The 19,095-nt window shown below is 38.9% G+C and overlaps 1 long non-coding RNA gene across 1 annotated transcript in view; it reads left to right on the forward strand.

The window, feature by feature from the left end:
- LOC141571034 (uncharacterized) overlaps positions 1-6,501 on the forward strand; it is a 94,335-nt gene extending 87,834 nt beyond the window's left edge. Inside the window, exon 3 of the long non-coding RNA XR_012495510.1 lies at positions 88-6,501. This is a non-coding gene — a long non-coding RNA (uncharacterized LOC141571034). The remainder of the gene's footprint in view (positions 1-87) is intronic.
- Positions 6,502-19,095: the final 12,594 nt, after the last annotated feature.

Below are 19,095 nucleotides of genomic sequence, written 5' to 3' on the forward strand. Positions count from 1 at the left end.
AGAGAGAGAGAGAGAGCGAGAGAAAGAGAGAGATTGGAATATGTAATTATGAAAGAAGGTAAGACTGTGTTCCCTTCTGTCTTATAGCCTGAAGAATAAGTAGTGAAAACATCAATCAAGAGATGAGAAAAAATGTCAGGATTTCTCTGCCCTGGAGAATTGCTTATCAACCACCAGAGGAGGATTCTTTCTTGAACAATGAACATTTCTTATGAGGATTCACAGATTAACATATGACTAATTTTAGTTTTGGAGAATAAATGAGCTTTCTTTCTTCCTTTCTTATTTTTTTTTTTTTCATTTTGTGGTAAGTTATGATGTTTGGATTTTTAAATTCTTTCCTGATAATTTATTTAGCACATGTTCTAAATTATAACCCTATAGCGAACAGTGGGAACATCATTCAAACTTAAAGACAGTAGAAAAATCTAAATCTCCAGTTCATTCTACATTTCCTCAACCAATAAAATTATTCTATTAAGTCCTTGATGACTGAGCTGTAAACCACCCTCTACCAAGAAATAAACATATTTTTCATCATGTTGAACCTAACTGTGGCAACACGCACAGAACCAGAATCACTATTAGTAGAAGATATATAATGGACACAAGTACGGGTCCTTCTCATTTCACCTTAAAAAATGTGAGCCAGGTTTGCCATCTGAACAACGAGAATGAAGAGGGCAAATGGAAGAAGGATCCTCGTCTTTTTTTTTCTTTTTTTCCTGATCATTCAAAGAACAGTTTCTCAAAGTTAAGCTGTGTCCTCTTTGCAAGCTGCCAAAATAATAGCTTAGGAAAAGAATTAGTTTGCCTGCATGATGATCCTCTTAGGCAAAAACATCTTCACAGCAGTTGACCTTGATGAAATGTTTTCCCAAAGGCATCCAAAAGAAGAATTATAAACCCCAGAATAAGAGAAAAATAAATGAATACTTCTTACGAAGTTGGCCTGACTTGTGGGCTTTAGTGTGGTGTACTGATGATTTGGAAACCAGTGGAGTAAATTCTGAAGAATGACAGCCTTGGGTATGGGGAGGTCCCCTATTCCTCTGTGTCTCACTGAAGTCTTCTTGCTGAACCAAGATTCGATCACTTTGGAAAGAACACCAGTGGGCAGCATGGCAGACTGGAACCCTGTTACTCTCTGATGCAGAACGTCTCAGCATAAATCATAAAGCTGTTTCTCTAGGTGTAATTCTTCTCTCTCGTGACTGGATTTGGTGTCCTGCAGTCTGGCTGCAAAGCCAGGCATTTAGCTTCTATTCATGATGCTTCTCAGTACTCCGGCTGTGGTTGCCTTTTGTACATTGTGACCACAGGCAATTGAGTTCCTGGTCCCAGGCTTTTCTGATCTATTGTTTTTCCACAAAGAGCTGAGATGGTTACAGCTCAGTGAGCAATAAATGAAATGACTTAGAAATGCACAGTGTTGTTATTAAGGTGTTTGAAACTTGGCACCATTCCCTTGAAGAGAGCCCACTCAGGAGGGGCCAGCGTGACCAGTTTCCGTGCCTGCAGGGAGAAGCTGCCACACCAGCCACGTGCTGTTGTGTGGGAAGGAAGGAGGGTTTGATGGAAAGCAATCTGTTTTGCTGTGTTGGGAAAGCACATAACAGAACTACAAACCTCCAATGATGACTTTAGTTCAAATGTGTAAAATAAGGTTTTGTTTGTCAATTCTGCTGTAAAATAAGCACTGTCCAAGTTACAACAACAACAAAAAAATCTTTGTTTCTCTTTGTTTCTGTGTTTAGTGAATGAGCTCATGCCCTCAGGTTTTTTGTTTTGTTTTGTTTTGTTTTAATAACTTAATATCCTATAGATGAGCCTATGAATATAGATCTCTTTTGCTTTACAGAGAGGCTATGCCAATCTTTTATAGATAAGCTTCCAGATATAATAATCCTATTATTTCAGAATTCCTCATCTAAGTACCGTTGCTCTTTGGCAATCTGTCAAGTGAAAGTGAATACCCTGCCAGAAGTTTTGTTTGTTTTTAAATTTCTTTACTTATTTTTGCCCATGCAGTATAGTCTACCATGGTAGTGACATACTCAGCTTTAAACAAGAAGAGCCTATGAATGTTATTTCTATTTGGGGACGTCATATAAATGAAAACATCCCTGTTTGGGAAGCTAGCTGTTGTCATTTTTGTTCTTCTTGTTCGTCTTTTTTTTTTTTTTTTTTGGTATGGCTGTATTTGTTTAATTAGGTCACATCTTACATCCCAGTTTCATTATGAATGAATGGGAGTGAAATATAAGGTAAATATTTTCAAATAGCAAAATTAATTCTGGAGGAGAAGAAGCGACCCATGCAGATCTGAGCTTCGTTGCGCTGTTCCTGTAGGGCCACGGGGCTACAGCAGAGATTCTGGGAGAGATGAGGGCAAGTCCAGGTTTGCCTGTAAAATCTCAATTCAGGGGAACTAAAGGAGAACCCTATTTATTTGAAAGAGTGAGACTATCCAAATTATCAATCTTGAAAGTACTTTCACAGTTCCAGAGTACTTGTAGTAACGTCAAATAAACTAACCAACTACTGCCCTTTCGAAGTTTTGCTCCAGTGAGGGAGAAATGATTCAAAATTAACATAACAAACAAGCCTAACAGTGTCCTTAGATTAGAGTAAAATTTTTGTATTTAAAAGGATACTTGCTAAGGGGTTGAAATAGTCTATGACTTCTTATAGAGATAAAATACTCCTAGTCTTTCAATTCTCTTATTTTGCCAAGAGTTTTTCTTTAAGTACAGAGGTAAGCTTCAGCCTAGCACTTGTGTGCATGGCCACAAATGCCATGGTAGTGAAACCCAAATTAATGAGCTTTGATTATATAGAGTCTTCACAACCAAGTGCACTAATAAATATGATCATAAAGCAATCTGTTAAGTGGAGAGGACTACAGTGATCCCTCTTGCTGATAAAAGTGGTAATAAAACTCTCATCTGCAATTACTTGACTACAAAGACCAACAGGATTTGTTTCTCATCTGCCTCTTAGATGACATATAAACATAAATTGGAGCTGCAAGAGTCCTTATACCTTTCTACTGAAGTGAGTTTATTAGACAAGAGATGAAACAAGAGACAAAAAATGTGAGATAGATGAAAAATGCTAATAATCTCATAGGGAAATTTGAGCCCTGGCAGGGGGTTAGTGGGAGTCAAGGGGGCACCTCTTCCATAGTTGATCTTTAAGTGAGGTGTTTCTGACAGGTCACTGAGAGCACAGCATATTAGAACTCCAATAAAAAAATAACCTTTCTAAACTGTCAGGTAATAAAATAACTACTGTCTCTACATTCCATCCAAGCTAAATATTCGTTGCTCATTTAACCAGCTTGTACAAAGAATTGATTGTTGTTCTTTTGTGACCAGAATGAGAAGGATCTGATCAACACATTAGTGTGAAGACAGATCTTTTCTTTTTCTGCTTCTTAATTAATTAATTCATGCTAAACTACCTCATAGGTTTGTGTGGATTGACTAATTAATAAATGTCAGCTGCTTAAAAATATAAACCTCTATATAAATGCTGTCTTTGTTTTATAGTTTAAGATATGCCTGTCAAATTAACTATCTGGATATTTCATTGTAACATTTATGTTGATACATTTGGCTTTAAATTTAATACACAAATATCTTGATGTGAAATGAAAGCCTGAGCATCTCAGCATGGACTGAGAGCATCAAACTCAAGTCTGACAAATGTAGTGCCTAAGGAAACAAAAAGCACCTAGAAGCAAAACCAAAATGTTTTCTCAAGCAGATTTTGAAGCAGGCATTCTCAAAGGTGGTGGTGGTGGTGGGGTGCCAACACTGGTTTTAAAGAGTGTCTTAAGTAATTTTGTAATACAATAGTTAAAATGCCAAAAATTGTCAGTGATTTATATTTAAGAATTAATTAGAGTGGGTTTAAGCTTATGCCTATGATAATGTAACCCTTAACTCCTTCACATGTTGAGTAAAAGATAGAGGGAGAAGTCATAGCTAGTCCATATATTTCTGAATACCTGTAAGAAGGGTTGTACAGGTGAACATCTGCCTTGATTTGTGTCTTCCTAGAAAAATGTTGAACATTGTTTGGTGGTTTTTTTTTAGGTGTAACTTAAAGAGAAAGGAAAAAACATTAATATCTAACAGTTTCTTAGTACTGTCATGTGAAGGCTCTACAGCAACTAGTTAAAAAAAATAATTTTACTGCTGGCTCTACTTTGCTGCCATTTTTTCCCATATGATTAATTACTCCTTAGCCACTATTCTAAGTAGCAGTTTTATTTGCTAATTTCAGATGCCTCAACTTAATTAGCAATTTATTCTGACCTTTAAAAACCACATTGTATAATCTTCAGATTATATGAGTGAAGGGGAAAAAAATCTTTTTTTACCTGTCCCCTCAGGTCCAACTATTATCATTAACAGGTTACACTGTTTCTGAAGAACAGTCAAACTACGAGTATTGTCATGTGCCAAACTTTCAGATCAATTGTGGTTGTTTCAAGTCCAGGCTTACGTTCCCTCATGCCACAGATGGTCACTAGGATGAATAAGGGCTGATTCAACTTCAGAAAGTTGAAGTAATGTACAATGGGGTATATTTGGCTGGTAAATGTATTCATTTTTAATTAAAGAAAAAAGTGAAATAACTATACACAAGAATAAATCCCCCCTTTACATCCTTACTATTTTGAGAACTCCCAGCGCATTTTCTACTTGAATTTTCGTTCTTCAAATGATTACCATTTCTGACTCTTAAGGCCATCAATGATGAGCGAGATAGGCTTCCTTGTGGTGGCCAACTCAGTGACCAAATGTTCTATTTTGAAATCAATTTCTTATTGTATGTTCTCATATTTCTTGAAATTGCCTTCATAGCTGCATGGGGTTTGCATAACAACATTAGTGCTAATGATTTTATTACTGAAAGTCCAAAGAGTTGCCATGCTGGGTCAACCCCATGTCCCATCGGTCCATTACTTTAGCTATAAATGGTCTCCAAGGAACTCAGAATGGAAGGATGTGATTAGCCTCCTTAATATTAGTTCCAAGGAAATTATTAACACTGCAGATATGTAAGAAGGTAGTAGGGATGTTTTCCTATTTTGTCAAAGAATATAGTCTCTTTGATTGAGCCTGAGAAGAATGGAATGAAGGGTGGCCGTCATGCAAAGAAGGCAATCTACAGCAACTGTTATTCTAGACAGAACTGTCAGAGCATCAAGGAGAGCACACTGTGTAGGGAAAAGCCAACCCCTGACCTCTACGTGTCCACAGTTGGCTTTAGGAGCATTTACAAATGGTTGAAGTTTTCCCTCCTTTCTTCTTCTGAATTAATTCTTGTCACTTATTAGATCTACTTTGTGGCTTTCATGTTAATTGGCCATGAGGACCACATATTCAGAACTTTGGAGTGGCTTGTCCTTTTCTCCAACACTCTTTTGCTTTAATAGAGCATGCTGTTATTAAAAAAGTAATTAGTAACTGGAAAATATAGTCAATATATGGAGAGCATTTGCCATTTTAGAGACATAGTTTTTTAAAAGCCAACACGTTTCTACTCTTGACTAGATATATATTTTAAAGCCTTTGTCTTCATTATCCTCTTCTTTACCACTTAATTTAAGGCCAATTACAAGCCCATCTCCCATATCTTTAAATGAACTGCCATCTCCCAGTGTCCTTTAGTTGTAGAGAGTTTAATTGTGATGAAAGGTAATCAAGTACCCTTTGCAAGCTACTCATGGGGGTAGGTAATAAAGTGGGTGTTCCACCTGAGTGAGTGCATCAGCCATTTACTTCTTTGATAGTGTTAAGGTATAAGTGAACTAAATACTTGAGTTTTATTCCAGTCACTCACTGGTTCAGAAATTGCCCATCTTCTCAGATGAATGGTGAGCTTCTCTCTGGGTGGACTTGGACTTGATCCTTATCTGTTTTTGTATCATAAAACATCTTGTGGTTACTACAGGGCCTTATCTCTATAGATGTTGAGTGCAAGACAGAGTATAGTTCATACTTTTAGAAAATGCCTGACATTATCTGACTTATTGCTGGGATTTGAAGAGAACAAATCATTTTCCTTTGCAATTATCTTCTTTAGCCAAAGTTCTTCAGCGAATAGAGGTGGGTACCCCTCAGAGGGAAAAACCAAAACCAGTACCTATTTATCTTATTGCAAATTCTGGTAATCCAGTTTATTTTATAACAAGCACTAAAGAGGCGGTATGTGTTATGTTTATCATATATGCATAATTTAGTGATTATTTATTGAATACAAAGTTCCAGACAAAAGGTATATTTTAGGGGAAAGGATTCAGGAGAAAAAACAAAACAAAACAAAAAAAAACCCTGGATTTAGAATATGGTTCTGCTATTTATTTGCTCTTGATCTTGGCAAGTTATGTAAGTTTTTTGAACTTCAGTTTCTCAGTGTTTAAAGTGGGGTTAATGATTCATTTCTTAAAGAGTTGTAAAAATTAAATAAATTCACTATGCATTTCTTCTTCTCCCCTCTTTCTTACCATCCAACTAGCTAATAATTGTTCAGTGTGAGAACTGGAAGGGACCTTTAAGATTATCTTGCCCATCTCTCTAAATTGATCATTCTCATTTTTAAAACTAAGTCATTAGCTAGACCCTTATCTGGGAGAGAGTGGCTGCTGGTATAACTCCAATAGGGAACAGCTTCCCAGAAAATCAGAGTCCCCAGCGTTCCAACAGCTGTCAGCGTGAATTTCCGAGCAGCACGTTTACCTGTCTCCGTCACACTTTTGCTGCACTCCCCCAGGCTCAAACATCTCTGCCAGCTCCGCCTCTCCCAAGGCATCTCTGCCCCAGTCACTCAGGCTGTTGGGCTTTTAGTCCGTACAATGATCCACAGTTACAACTCACAAGGAGAGCTCAGGATCGGTTTTGCTCTAACATGGAGGAATGTGATATGAGGCTTCTCAACATATTTCCACCGGCAGAGCAGAGTTTAGCATGTGTTTTTATACAGTATCTCTACATAGTGTCCATGTATGCATGCATGTAAATAAGAATCTATTACAATATGACCTATTCATTCCTGCACTGTTTTCTATATTTTAAAAAGATGTAGGATGAATAGCACAGCTATGGATTATTCCCCTTTGTTCCTTTGTTTCATGATAGGAGCCATTTAACCGTAAAAATGAAGCTGGATTTATGGCTGCCAGTCTGTTTGAGTGGTAATAAATGTCAGACAGACATTGCTGAGTCATAAACATTGTGAGTTGGAGCTGAACCCACTACATAAATCAGTGTATTACAAATGAGTCCCCCACTCCAGAAAGTTAGCTAACTACAAGTGGACATGAAAACCAAAAAACACCCAACTCCATATATGTCTGTCCCTTGGCACCATGAAGCTTTCTTCCTTGTTAGCTGATTAGAATTCCCTATGTGCTTGCTCAGAAGTCTGTCCTCTGATTCACATTCTCAACTTCATGGGTGCTAGTAAGCAGGCAATGTGTAGGTGCACAGCCAGAAGCCTCAGCACGAGGTGGGTGAGTGAATTCCTGTGAGGTTGGAGATGGCTTATTCTGCCCAGGCCTGTTAGGGACACAAGAGGCTTAGGCGTCCCACCTGACCCAGTCCCCAAGCCAACAAGAGCCCTGCCTAGCAACGAGTGAGCCTCATGGATCTGAGCTATTCAGACTGATATGCAAACAATGTCAGGCTGCAGTCTCTCCATACAGCCCTCAGCGTGTGTCTCATTGCTGAATACTCTGCCAAGAACCTGGCTCCTTGGTCCCCATTCCTGTAGCCCAGTCCCTAAGTAGAAGTCCTGTTTATTTCCCCAGCACCTTCAATCTTGATGACCCATACTACTGACTCCTCCTCTGAAGAGACAGGCCCTGTACTCCTGGTAAGCTCTCTGCATCATCAGCCATTCTTAGCTTACCACCCTCTTCCTGCTGGTCCTGTCATCATCAGGATGGGATCTTGATAGTCCTGACAAGTGAGGATAAAAGGAAACATGTGTTTATATGGTCTGCACACTTTTTAAAAAAAATATATAGTTTCACTGGTTGAATTATCTGACGCAGTTAAAGAAATCATTTACAGAGATAAATTTAATTTGAAACTCTATAGTTAGGTGTCATCAAGGTTCAGTAGCAAAAAGGGAATTTGAAATTTAGGAGGATGGAGTTTTAGCCATGCTCTGCCAGGAGAGAAATTTAGTTTTTATGAAGCAAGCTACTTTCTACTCTCTGTGCCCAGCTTCCTTGGGTAAAACAGAGGGGTGGGTATGGACCAGATGGTTCTAGTTACTATATGAAATAGGAACTCAATGTAATATTAAAGAAAGTGATGATGCAGTTTTACTCTTGTACACTATAATGAAGTAATACCTCCTACTTTAAGATTATTTCAGTTTTCAGGAATGTGAATTAAAGCAAGTGAAAAAAATTAATATGACTAGATCATATAAAGGTAACACTGATGCCACCTGCATCATTAAATGGAGTTTCCAAAATATTGCACTACCAGAAACTCCCAACAATGTCCAGAGGGTTTCCTGGCCTTTTACTCAGTGCCCTTAGCAAAGGGTGATGCCCTGGTGTCATCTTCATTTACCTATCGTATCATATGGCTCTGACTCCTTATTCTTCATTTTTGTGAATGTGCGATTGCCCGGTATGTCCCAGGTCTCAGCTTACAGTGAGAAAGTCACTTTAATTTTATAACCAAATATGTCAAGCAATTTTAATGACTAAAACAACTGAAGGAAGAGCATTGAATCCAAGATCAAATCAACATGCAGCTCAAGGGCAGCAGAAGCAAAAGTCTCATTCCAGCCGCTGTGATGGTCAGAATATTTTGCTGCCTAGGTGCCCTCAAAAATGCAGATGTGCAGCTGCCGTCCATCATTTCCAAGAGTCATCCTGTTAATGCCTGCCACAGCCCCAACAGAATGTTCCATTCTACTCCCTGGCTGGAATCAGAAAGAACCAGCACACACCACAGAGCCCTTTGAGAAGAAATGGAGCAGCATTCTTTCGCCTGGTTTTAGGCATGCTCGGAAATGTCCATATGAGAAACACGAGAGGCAGGAATGGTCACTTGTCACATCAGAAGCCACAGAAGGCTTTCAGGCTCTGGCTTCTTCCAATCGATCCTACTGGAATCAAACTGACTATTGAGAGACACAAAATCACTGTTTGCTGTTGGCGCTGGGTGGGACAAAGGAAACGATGGAGATAAGGCTTTGGAACACAGCATACAGGAGACAAGAATTGCTCTGGTAATAACACCAGCACCACATCACATGAATGCTCTCTGCAGGGAAAAAAAAAAAATTCCCTTGTGTAATAATGGTTGTTAGGCTGGAGAATATAAATAACAGGGAGAGTTTAAATTGAATATTTGACAACACTGAAATCTGGTGAGCGTGCATTGAATTTTTATTTTTTTAAAAGGAGCTCTATTTAAATGGAAGGCCTGCAAAGGCTTGAATCAAATCCCTTGTATCACTTAGTAGGGGAAATATTTTTTCTGTTCCTCTCAGTTGGAAATAATAGGTGCTGTCTCCTATGTGGGGGGAAAAAGTCCCTTGAAGAGGATGTTTTAGGTGATTACTTAAGCCAATTTTCTTCTAAAATAATAAGGTTGGCAAACTGCCCGTTATCACATTGGCATATCAGATGATAATAATGTTGCCTAGTAATATTAAAGCACTATATTAGTTTCTACTTCCTGGGCAGGAGGGAAGAGGGGAGGACTAGCTTTTGCAAAACTGCTGTAGCTACGCACAGGTTTTATGCTTGAGGGGCAGAGGACGAAAAGAAAGGGGGCGAGAAAACAGAATTCAGGCAAAATCAGAGTTTCAGAAAAGAGGAAAGTGTGAGTTTTCAGAAATTTATTTAACAATTTTATACTAATCTAAAGAGGACACATGGACAACTGAACTTTCTCATTGTCACCTACACTGGGGACAGGCCAACAGATTGCACAGTGCCTCTGGGTCATCCTCCAAGGCGTCCCCTGCTCTCAAGGTCTGTAGAAGGGTCAGGCACTAGAGTTCTAGTTCTGGTTCTGCCATCAACTCTGAGCCTCTGACAAAGGCCTTCCGGAAGCCTGGCTGTTCTTGCCCACACCGTGTAGGATTGGTATGAGATAATCCATAAGGTCCCTGTTCTGGTGAGCTCATTCCAGCCCTTGTTGCTTCACTATTCTTTGGCTGTATCAAAACAGCATCAAATGCAGCTCCACCTTCTCTGCAGGACAAACTGAGAGGGTTGGCTCACTCTGCCTGAGCCTACTTTCTGTCCCAAGAGTACCCACTTTATCCGTACAAGACCTTTTAGAAAAGGAGATGCGGAGGGAATCTTCTGGGCACTGACCATTGCTGTTCTGCAGTGGAAACCTACAACTGGCCTTGCCTTGGCATGATGAGAGTTTTCACATCTCAGGTACCCTCCCAAGTGAGGCACCCAAGGACCTCAGGATCATGTCTCAATAGTAGCAAGGCAGCAGCTGAATCTGGGCAGAGACCACCTAGGAGACTTAGCCAATGACAAGGGCTTGCCACAGCAAGAATTGCTAGAAGGGCCATTGCACAATTTCCAGACAACCTTGCAAACATCAGGTGTCATTTGGAAAAGTATTTCTATTCAGTGGTGGTGCACTGTCTGAATATGGTATGTGCAGAAGACCACATGGCAGATCAAAAGTTGCCAGGGAGAGGCTGGAAAGAGAGGGACTGAGATCCAGCATCCAGGTAAAAAGAATACATCAAGAGCTGGTCCAGATAACAAACGAGCTGTCTGGGGTTGGCCTGGCTCCTCAGCTGGTATCTGAGGGAGGGCACCAAAAAGGGAACCCAGTTTGGGTGAATCTGGAGCAGACAGCAGGGACTAGGTGACTATGACCTGCCAGCCCCAGACTGAGCAGAAACCGAGCAAGGCTGAGTGCCAAGATTGGACACAGAGCAGAAGACAGTGCTGAGCAGAAAGGTGGAAAACAGACTAGAACATAGAAGCTCACAAGAGGCAGTGCCAAGGAGATGAAGCAAGCCACCCCCAGAGCAGGGGCTCCAAGAGGGAAACCAGCTTCCCAAAACATCCACAGAAGTCTATCAGATAGTTGCATGCCACTCCAATTTTATTTCAGATTTCTCTATACTCTGAGGAGTTTTGCCCCTGGGACATGAAGGACCTCTGCCCACAACTGCCAGTGAGAGGGTGAATGGCCGATGTCTGCTCTGGTCTATATAGGCAGGGTGGTAACTTAGCCAAGGTGCTCAGAAGCCAAAACAATCAGATGATGCAGGTATTGCAAGGTCTGCCTCAGTGGGCACAAAGCTGGTGATAAACAATGTCCTAGCAAGGGACTGCCCTGGGGAATTAGTGCAGCCGAGAGGGACAGGTGGGTAACGGCTCCCTGCAGGTACTAACTTAGGCTTTTTGGTCCACTCTTAACACACAAAAGATAGGCCTATTTTGTTGGTAACATTCTGTACTATTATAAGTCTTATTTCAATGTATTTCAGAGGCTAAAAATGCAGTACAGAAACATTCTCACAGGTTCAGGAGAAGTTAACCTGAGTTTGACTGTCACAAACTCAAAATTCTAATTAGAAGTGCATTTATTAATCACATAATTGGTATTTGAATTTGTATACATAGAAAAATGTAACTGTTAATTGTACTGAGGGGCCAACAGAATTGTACTAAAGTAATGTGAAGCTCTCAAACACATAAATGAAATGCTTTCTATTTGATTTGAAGACCAATGTGTTCTGTTCACACACAAAAATAATAACCTGTCATGCTAATTTTCTCTAGTAGTTTGTGAAATATTGCAAGCTAGGTCAAACTATCAATGAGTCAGCAATACCTTAAGTATCTTAAGGCTTTAATCAGTCTTTGGAATATCTGGAACAATGAGTTAGTTCTTCACACATTTGCAGAAAGCTACAGATCATCCATGTGCTCTTTCAATGAGGAAAGTCTGTTAAATGTAGTAACTTTGGCAAAAGAAAATTAGATAGACCTCATTAATCTTCTTCTAAAAGTACCTAATGTGACTTCTATGAAAGGCTGAAGATAGAAAATTGGTTATTTCCATTTATTTGTTGTTGGGGAGTCATTGTTGTCTTGGAAACATGAAGGCCATCAGACACGGAATACAGATGGCAGATGGTGAGAAGTAATTAACAAAACCATTACTAACAAGTGCCCACTGAATTTGGTCAGTCTCTTCAAAATGAATCAGGGAGATAGAGAGACTTGTTGGCAGACATGTCCTCACCTTCAGGCTGCAGCATCCTTCTCTAAGACCAACCCGGTCCTTGTGATGTCCCTCCTCCCATCCAGCTGTGGAGTTCTTAGAGTGTATCACTCTGCACCTGAGTAAAATGAGGCAAAGAAATGAAAGGTTGCCAAGTCAGGCCCTGAGGATGATTTATGTGCCACTGAGATTCAAGAACTTGGGAAACAAGACCCATGGGAAAACCCAGAAGAATATACAAGGCTCCAAGACGTTTATAATCCTTAACCAATTAGAAGAGTGTTTAACCTGAAGCCCAGGTATATTTCCAACAAAAAGGAGAGAAAAACCACCCTTCAGAGTTATGACATCAGGGGAGAATTCTCCCCCTTGCCTATGTACACATTATATTGGGCATCTCTTCCTAAAATACAGCAGATTTGTACACACTGTAAATGTGTTGATGACCCTAAAAGTGAGGTAAGTGACCTCCTCGGTTCACCTCAGTCTTAAACCAACAGTCTACCATGGGCTTGCACAAGCATGGTTTCTGTACACTTCCCCACATTTATAGGGAGTTATCCGATGACTCCTCCCTATTGCCTGAGCTGACCAAATAGAGGCAAATGTGAAGGGCTTCCTTCATGCTTCTTTTTATTTTCCTTCCTTGTTTTCTTTCTCTGAGTTATATGTACTGTGTTTGCTTTCTTTTCCTCTAGCTATTTGTAATTTAAATTGCATTTAGGTTTTATAATGGTGACCTTTAAGTTTTTCTAAGAATATACATAAAATTATATTTTCTTAATTATTGATGTAAAAAAATTAAGCAGTATTTAATCCCCCCAATATGAATTTAAGAAATAAGCATGGTTTACATCAAAGTTGTTCCATCCTCTTAGCCCGCTCTAAGAAAACCCTGCTGTGAACATTGTTCAGTTATATTCTGAGATCTAATGGAGAGGAAAGATAATTCTAGTCTGATTTTTTATTGACAATAGTTTAACCACATATTTTTGTATGTTTTTTCACCTAACAAGAATTGACAGGTGGGCACTCCAGGTCTAGTATAGCCATTCACAGATGTTTTCAAGAAACATTCTTCTCTAGCGTTTATACTAATGTTTCTGGTCTGATGTGTAATGGAGGGGTGCATAGGGATCAATAAGGCACATTTCTTGCTCTTGAGGTGCTCAACTAGGTACAGAGGATAAAAGAAGATACAAATTCTTTTATACCGTTCCTCTTCTTGAATCTAGGTTGGTTTTGACCGCTAGAATATGACAGACACGATACAGTACCAGTTTGGGGTCCAGGTCTTACAGACGGGCAGTTCCTAGTTCCTTTCTCTGGCAGAACCCTGGGCCACCAGGTAAGAAGTCTCACTACTCTACTGGGAAACCTGAGTGCTCTGCATGGAGAGACTGTGAAGCCCCATGGGGTCGCAGAGGCACCCAGCTGAGTGCGGGCTTCCAGTCAGCCCCATCAAGTTCAGACATGTGAGTGAAACTGTCTGCACTTAACAGACCCATCCAGCTGCCAGCAGAATACGACCAAGTGATCCTGTGGATACCACATGGAGGAAAGGGTTTGCGCAGCAAGCCCTGTCAGAATTTCTGACCATTACATTGTGAGATAAAATAAAATGATCATTTTAAACCACTTACTATTGGAATAATTGGCTACATAAAAATGGATTATCAAGAGAGATACCTGTATCAATAGACAATTATAAAATAACATGAAAATGTAGTGCTAGGCACCTGGGAGAGTAGATAGTAAATTAAATAACTGTAATAATAGGCGCCTCTTTCTAACCAACTAACAAAAACTTAAAAATCTAAATTTATGTATAGTTTTTTTTTCAATTTCACTTATTTATGTAATTATTGGTCAGGTTTCTTTGTATTAGGCAGGTGGCAGAAAGCCAATTCAAATCAACATAACCAAAAAGAGAACTTCTTGGGCCGAGAAGAAGAAATTCTGAGGTACTAGCAACTAGAAGCCCAGGAAACGCCGCAGGGTCTGGGCCCAGAGGCGCTGCGCTCAGCACTTTCCCAGCTTTCTTCATCAGTATCCCTCCTTACTTGTTTCATACCACAGACAGGGTCTCTTCGTGGAGACCAGAGGAGAAGCTGACTGTTGACAGCCCCAGCAGAACTTCTTCCTTGGCCATTTAAATTTTTATAAACAGTCTCAGGGAGGATTGGCCGGGCCTGGCTCCGCTTACCCCTGTGGTCTGAGATTCAGGAGGTGGGGTCTATGGGATGAAGGAAACTGGGCAAATCATGGAGACAGCTTAAGACAGTGCTTAGAGATTGTCACTACTGTCAAAGAGATGCTGTACCAGAACTCATAAATTCAGGGTTTCCCGAAAAGGGGTACTGGAAAATAAACAAAATTCAACGTATTTTTGTTTAAATAATGCAATTCATTACTTTGAAAGTGCAAGTTATTAAGGCATATAAAAATTACTATTAATTCCCACGAGATCAGTTCCTACAAAGCACAGTGTAGACTCTAAACCAGACTAAAACAAAGAATTTGACCTTAAGAATCTTTTGATCTAGTTTTACCATGAGATGTAAAAGTTTAACCGTTTTAACAATCATAAAAGATAACTATGAAAAATTATAGCCTATTTTAACCAATTTCTGACTATTGTTAAAAAATGTAGTTTTTATGAAGGGCTCAAAAAGTAATTACCTTGAATAATCTGTGGAAAAAAATACTGGAGCGGCAATATCATTCATATTTTAACATGCAAAAATGTTACTGAAGAAATACTGAGAAAGAAAAACAGTTACTTCCTTTCAAACATATTAATATTTTAATTACCTTATTAAATTATTAATTTTAAAGCACTTATTACTTTAAGAATAATTCTGTTCTATACATCCAGGAACAGATAAGTAGAAAGGTCTGTGGCTGGAAGGTGCATGTACACAGTTGACAATCAAGTGTGACATTAAGGTACTTTACAAAAATATTAATCTTTGCAATTCTTTCATATGTCACCCACTTTTCTTTCGGGTTTCGGGGAAGAGAGGTAGATTTGTCTGAAAACTCTTGGAGGTTTTGAACAACTCTTGAAATGCAAGTTTATGTCTTTTATTAAGATAGTATAAGAATCTGGCTCTTGTTTTCTTTTCACTCTTTACTAGCTGTCAGTGACCCCTTTCAATCTGTGTAGTGGGTCTGTCTTTATATTCATGAATGTTTGTCTCTGATTATGTATTTGTTTGTTGCTTCTATTCCATTGATTCATTGTAAGCTTAATTGTTTGCATCTCTTCCTTTTTTTTCCTTTTTTATCTGCAGTCAAGTGGAGCTTTGAAAATTCATCCTCCAGATTTTGCTCTTTTGACTTTTTTTTTTTTTTTTTTAGCAGTACTGTCTTTTGGGACTTCTAATATAGATTGCAGTTCTATGATTGCATTTCAATTGTCTATAATCTTTATTTCACCTAACAACTTTTCTATATTTCTTCCTGAATTTCAGCTACCTATTTTTTCATCTCAGTTTGTTGTCTCAACAGCTACGTCATCTTTCAACTTTCCTTTTACAGTGTTCTTCTTCTTGAGTATTACAGAGAATATAAGCAACACGAAGTAATATATTTCAAAATATAATTTTGTTTCGTGAGCTAGATAATGAAAAATATATGTGTTTTCTCTTTTATATCTCAAAATATAGTCTTGGGCCCAATGTTTATTTTCTCTTTATTGTTACTCATTCTTAAGTGGGGCAAGAGCTTTTAGAGATTGCTGTTTGCCCTCAAAAAGAATAAAAATTCTTACCTCTCCAGCTTTTATCTATTTAAGTTTGCATGTTATATCTCAAGCAGAAGGATATATTGAAGTTTAGAATCTTTAGCCAAATTTTTGGTGCCTGGCATGTGTTTGTATAATGTGTACGCACCCTCTAGACCTGCACTGTTCAGTCTGTTCAGTACAGTAGCCACCAGCCACAGGCAGCTGTAAATTAAATAAACTTACAAATGTGGTTCCTCATTTGTACTTACTAGTAACATTTCAAGTGTTTAATAAGCACTGAGTACAGACCTGGAACATTTCCATTATTGCAGAAAGTTCTATTCAATAGTGCTGTTTAGAGTATGATTCATGTGTGCATACCCTATAGTTATCTGCCTGTGGAAAGTTGAATTTATTTCTGTAATATTAAAACATTTTATAATTGTTTTTCCTTGTAAGATTCAGAAAACGAAACACTATAATCTCAAATGTGTATCGCTCCCATAGTTCTTCCTATATTCCACCAATTTGTATTAATATTCCAAGATTCAAGACATCCCCATTTATTTACTTCCCATGTCGACCATTACTGGGAATTTGATTTTCAGAAAGGACGTACTCAGAAAGAGAGAGTAATTCCCAGGAAAAGTGAATGGTTGAGGAATGCAGGTATGGCTGGGAGAGTGTGAAAGAGTGAAAAGGCCTGGCCACCACAGAAATAGTAGCTTCACATTAGAGGTGTGGTCTCTGGCTTTCTAGTTAACAGAGGCTCCATGTCTCTTAGGGAGGGACACACACGGGGAATATTGAAAGTCTCCTCTGTATCTACATGGCCAAGGTGCTTTACCCCAAAGTTTCATCTGTACAGTCTTTTGCTCAGCACAAGAGCATTCAACCATTTTACTGTCTTCAGAGAGAATGTAACTTAACTTGCCTTTTTTTAATTTAAAGTTTGTTTAGTGGAAACGTAGGGAAGGCTGAAAGTGTTGGAATCAAGAGATTGTCTCCTCAGATTCAGAGTTTATAGTTTATTAGACACAGCAACAATCTAACAAATATGTGTTACAAGTTAAAATAAATATACACCATCCCCCAGTAAAATGTAATAATGCCTGAAGCATGCTTTATAAAACAGCCTATCCAGTTCCTAGGCATGCATCTGACACTTAATGGATGCATAATTAAATGTTTATTGAATGGACAAATAAATGAATAATACATCTTTAAAGAAATAAGATTGTCTTAACCTGAATGTGCCCACATAGGCTTGGCTTTTCATGGCTAGCTCCCTCCTTGGGTCCCCGTGCCTTTACTTTTCTTTTCATTTCCTCTTTGGCCCCTCCTTTCCTTGTCTCCAGTTCTCAGTGTTCCCAGAAGGATATAAGTCCTGTCTGGCATAATACCCAATTAGAAGCTCAGAAAACACAAAGTACTGAGCACACTCTTTTAGTGAGCATGAGAAGCAGAATTTTGGAAAAATCTCTTCTTTCATGAATGTTTTCACTTACTTTCAGATAAATACCTTCTTTCTATTCCATCTATTCCAGAAGAATTATCTGAAACCCTAATCCAACATACAGGGAGAAACCCAGCTTGGACTAGACTGAAAGTCCCACAAAGGCAGCAATAAAATCTGTCTGGGTCACTGCTGTTTCCCCAAGACCTGTGTGGATTTGTTCAGCCCGTAGAAAATGCATATCTTGATGCTTTACTAAGTAACCAAATAGAATTTTAAGGGTTTCAGGGTCAACAGAATTTATTTTGCTGACATAGAGTCTTGAAGTGAATTTATATAATCTTCTAGTTTTATAAATATGGAAACTAAAGAGCAGAGAGGAAACAAGTTTTTTATTATAATAAGAGCACAGTCCTTGGAATTCAATAAATCTGGATTCCATCACTTATTAGAAAAGTGACCTTGGGCAGTGGATTTAATGACTCAGCCTGAGTCTTCTTATCTGTTAAATGAGACTAATGATACTTGTTTTACAGGATTCTTACGAGAGAATGAGCCTAGCGGTCATTCAACAAAGAATCACACTTATAATTGCAGTTATTATTTTTCAAGGACACATAGAGAGTTAGTATCAAAGTGGATCTTCTTTTTCCCAGTCCCACGCTCACTGTCTTACTTGATGGCACCTAAATCACATGTGACTGGAGGCCTAATCTGGAGGTTTGTTGTTGACTTGAGGATTGGTGAGGAGGTCAGAGCTAGAGACAATGTAGAGTTCGTTAAACCACTTGGCCTTTCTCATGTTTATCCTTCTGTTTCATATAGAACATCAGAATATATTCAAAATATCCCAATTCGTTCGCCTGCTACAAATTTCTCAAGCACAGTTTGGGCTGTTTCCTGATGTGGAGGGTCTAATCATCCTGTAGTTGTAAGCATTAGGACAGCCTTCCTTTCTCTTTTGTTTCCGTACTAAAAACTGATGTCATCACCTCTTGTTAGATGGAAGGAGCATGCAGAACAAAGGTTGATATCGGTGACATGAAAGGATACACACAGACTTATACATGAGGGATTGACCTGGGAGACCCCCCCTCCGAAACCCCAGCCTTAGAAGGATAGAGACAAATCCTCTTCCCATTAAGGTATTTCTCTTCATTTTAACCCCTATATCAGTGGACAGAAAGGCCAGACAGTAAATACATTAGGATGTATGAGTCATACAGTCTCTTTGGCAACTACTCAGTTCTCCTGTTGTAGCATGAAAACAGCCATGTGCAATAGCATGGCTGTGCTCAATAAAATCTCATTTATGAAGACTGAAATTTGGAATTCCATATAATTATCACATAATATGAAACATTATTCTTCTGATATTTTTCAACCTTTTAAAAATATAAAAACCTTTCTTACCTTGCAGGCTCCACAAAAAATGTTGGCGGGCCAGATTTGGGCTGTGGGCCATAAGTGCTGATCTCCTCCCTTAAGTCGCAGATCAGAGTAGGACTTTTGAGATAATTCAGAGACTGTAGGAGCCTGAGGTAAACTATGCAAAAGTTCGATATCCATGAATTCAACCTACCACAAATTAAAAATATTGGAAAAAATGTTACCTTGTTGTCGATGTGTACTGTGTAGTTAGGCCTATGATG

The sequence above is a fragment of the Rhinolophus sinicus genome, linkage group LG04 (assembly GCF_036562045.2).
Source record: "Rhinolophus sinicus isolate RSC01 linkage group LG04, ASM3656204v1, whole genome shotgun sequence".
Classification (NCBI taxonomy): Eukaryota; Metazoa; Chordata; class Mammalia; order Chiroptera; family Rhinolophidae; genus Rhinolophus; species Rhinolophus sinicus.